Raw genomic sequence first — 3,552 nt, 5'->3', positions numbered from 1 at the left:
TTCAAATGTGCCTGATTTAGGGCTGACCTCAATTAGTCAACTGGTCGATGTTTGGTCGTTAGGCTGTTGGTCGACCAATAATGTTTTAGACGATCAAGGATCTCTGTACTTTGCTCCGTTCATCTTTCCCTCGATCCTGACTAGTCTTCCTGTCGCTGAAAAACATCCCCACAGCATGATGCTGCCACCACCATGCTTCACTGTAGGCATAGCCTTTCTCATGGTCTGAGAGTCCTTTATGTGCCTTTTGGCAAACTCCAAGCAGACTGTCACGTGCCTTTCACTGAGGAGTGGCTTCCGTCTGGCCACTTTACCATAAAGGCCTGATTGGTAGAGTGCTGCAGAGATGGCAGAACCTACCAGAAGGACAACTATCTCCCCAGAGGAACTCTGGAGCTCTGTTAGAGTGACCATCGGGTTCTTGGTCACCTCCCTGACCAAGGCCCTTCTCCAGCGATGGCTCAGTTTGGCCTGGCCTCTAGAAAGCGTCTTGGTGGTTCCAAACGTCTTCCATTTAAGAATGATGGAGACCACTGTGTTCTTGGGGACCTTCAATACTGCAGAAATGTTTTGATACCCTTCCCCTGATCTGTGCCTCAACACAATCCTGTCTCAGAGCTCTACAGACAATTCCTTCCACCTCATGACTTTTTTCTCTGACATGCACTGTCAACTGTAGGACCTTATGTAGACAGATGTGTGCCTTTCCAAATAATGTCTAATTAATTGAATTTACCATAGGTTGACTCCAATCAAGTTGTGGAAACATCTCGAGGGTCAATGGAAACGGGATGCACCTGAGCTCAATTTCGAGCCTCATAGCAAAGGGTCTGAATACTTATGTAAATAAGGTATTTCTGTTTTTTTTATATAGATTTGCAAAAATTTCTAACAACCTGTTTTTTTCTTTGCCATTATGGGGTATTGTGTGTAGATTGATGAGGAAAATATTTTATTTAATCAATTTTAGAATAAGATCGTAATGTAGCCTCCAGAGGCATCGCCATGCGCCTCCCACATTTTGTAACAATGCGGAGGGGTCTGTATTAGCTCAGCATTGACATTTTTTTTTTATTTTTTTTTTTAACCTTTATTTAACCAGGTAGGCAAGTTGAGAACAAGTTCTCATTTACAATTGCGACCTGGCCAAGATAAAGCAAAGCAGTTTGACAGATAAAACGACACAGAGTTACACATGGAGTAAAAACAAACATACAGTCAATAATGCAGTATAAACAAGTCTATATACAATGTGAGCAAATGAGGTGAGAAGGGAGGTAAAGGCAAAAAAAGGCCATGATGGCAAAGTAAATACAATATAGCAAGTAAAATACTGGAATGGTAGTTTTGCAATGGAAGAATGTGCAAAGTAGAAATAAAAATAATGGGGTGCAAAGGAGCAAAATAAATAAATAAATTAAAATTAAATACAGTTGGGAAAGAGGTAGTTGTTTGGGCTAAATTATAGGTGGGTTATGTACAGGTGCAGTAATCTGTGAGCTGCTCTGACAGTTGGTGCTTAAAGCTAGTGAGGGAGATAAGTGTTTCCAGTTTCAGAGATTTTTGTAGTTCGTTCCAGTCATTGGCAGCAGAGAACTGGAAGGAGAGGCGGCCAAAGAAAGAATTGGTTTTGGGGGTGACTAGAGAGATATACCTGCTGGAGCGTGTGCTACAGGTGGGAGATGCTATGGTGACCAGCGAGCTGAGATAAGGGGGGACTTTACCTAGCAGGGTCTTGTAGATGACATGGAGCCAGTGGGTTTGGCGACGAGTATGAAGCGAGGGCCAGCCAACGAGAGCGTACAGGTCACAATGGTGGGTAGTATATGGGGCTTTGGTGATAAAACGGATTGCACTGTGATAGACTGCATCCAATTTGTTGAGTAGGGTATTGGAGGCTATTTTGTAAATGACATCGCCAAAGTCGAGGATTGGTAGGATGGTCAGTTTTACAAGGGTATGTTTGGCAGCATGAGTGAAGGATGCTTTGTTGCGAAATAGGAAGCCAAGTCTAGATTTAACTTTGGATTGGAGATGTTTGATATGGGTCTGGAAGGAGAGTTTACAGTCTAACCAGACACCTAAGTATTTGTAGTTGTCCACGTATTCTAAGTCAGAGCCGTCCAGAGTAGTGATGTTGGACAGGCGGGTAGGTGCAGGTAGCGATCGGTTGAAGAGCATGCATTTAGTTTTACTTGTATTTAAGAGCAATTGGAGGCCACGGAAGGAGAGTTGTATGGCATTGAAGCTTGCCTGGAGGGTTGTTAACACAGTGTCCAAAGAAGGGCCGGAAGTATACAGAATGGTGTCGTCTGCGTAGAGGTGGATCAGGGACTCACCAGCAGCAAGAGCAACCTCATTGATGTATACAGAGAAGAGAGTCGGTCCAAGAATTGAACCCTGTGGCACCCCCATAGAGACTGCCAGAGGTCCGGACAGCAGACCCTCCGATTTGACACACTGAACTCTATCAGAGAAGTAGTTGGTGAACCAGGCGAGGCAATCATTTGAGAAACCAAGGCTGTCGAGTCTGCCGATGAGGATATGGTGATTGACAGAGTCGAAAGCCTTGGCCAGATCAATGAATACGGCTGCACAGTAATGTTTCTTATCGATGGCGGTTAAGATATCGTTTAGGACCTTGAGCGTGGCTGAGGTGCACCCATGACCAGCTCTGAAACCAGATTGCATAGCAGAGAAGGTATGGTGAGATTCGAAATGGTCGGTAATCTGTTTGTTGACTTGGCTTTCGAAGACCTTAGAAAGGCACGGTAGGATAGATATAGGTCTGTAGCAGTTTGGGTCAAGAGTGTCCCCCCCTTTGAAGAGGGGGATGACCGCAGCTGCTTTACAATCTTTGGGAATCTCAGACGACACGAAAGAGAGGTTGAACAGGCTAGTAATAGGGGTGGCAACAATTTCGGCAGATAATTTTAGAAAGAAAGGGTCCAGATTGTCTAGCCCGGCTGATTTGTAGGGGTCCAGATTTTGCAGCTCTTTCAGAACATCAGCTGAATGGATTTGGGAGAAGGAGAAATGGGGAAGGCTTGGGCGAGTTGCTGTTGGGGGTGCAGTGCTGTTGTCCGGGGTAGGAGTAGCCAGGTGGAAAGCATGGCCAGCCGTAGAAAAATGCTTATTGAAATTCTCAATTATGGTGGATTTATCAGTGGTGACAGTGTTTCCTATCTTCAGTGCAGTGGGCAGCTGGGACATGCTTAGTTGATGGTAGGTGGGAGAGGTACATACTGTATAAACACAAACTCACTTCCTTGACAACAGCTCTGCACTACTCCGCGAAGCGCAAGAAGTATGAATGCCCTGACTTGCTGAGGCCATATCCGTAAATGCCATAAATGTGCCCAGATGCACTTCTCACTCCAGAATGCGCGCTCTCCTGCCAATTTGTGCACATTCCTTGTTTCATAACTTAATTGTGTGAATTGTTTGCATTTCATTGTTATTGTATATCAATTCCCCATTACATATATCACCAGTAGTACATTTACCATTAATTCCGATAATGTCTATGTTTATGCATTCAATATTATTATT

Source organism: Oncorhynchus kisutch, linkage group LG13 (genome assembly GCF_002021735.2).
Source record: "Oncorhynchus kisutch isolate 150728-3 linkage group LG13, Okis_V2, whole genome shotgun sequence".
Taxonomy (NCBI): domain Eukaryota; kingdom Metazoa; phylum Chordata; class Actinopteri; order Salmoniformes; family Salmonidae; genus Oncorhynchus; species Oncorhynchus kisutch.
This window is presented reverse-complemented; position numbering follows the sequence as displayed.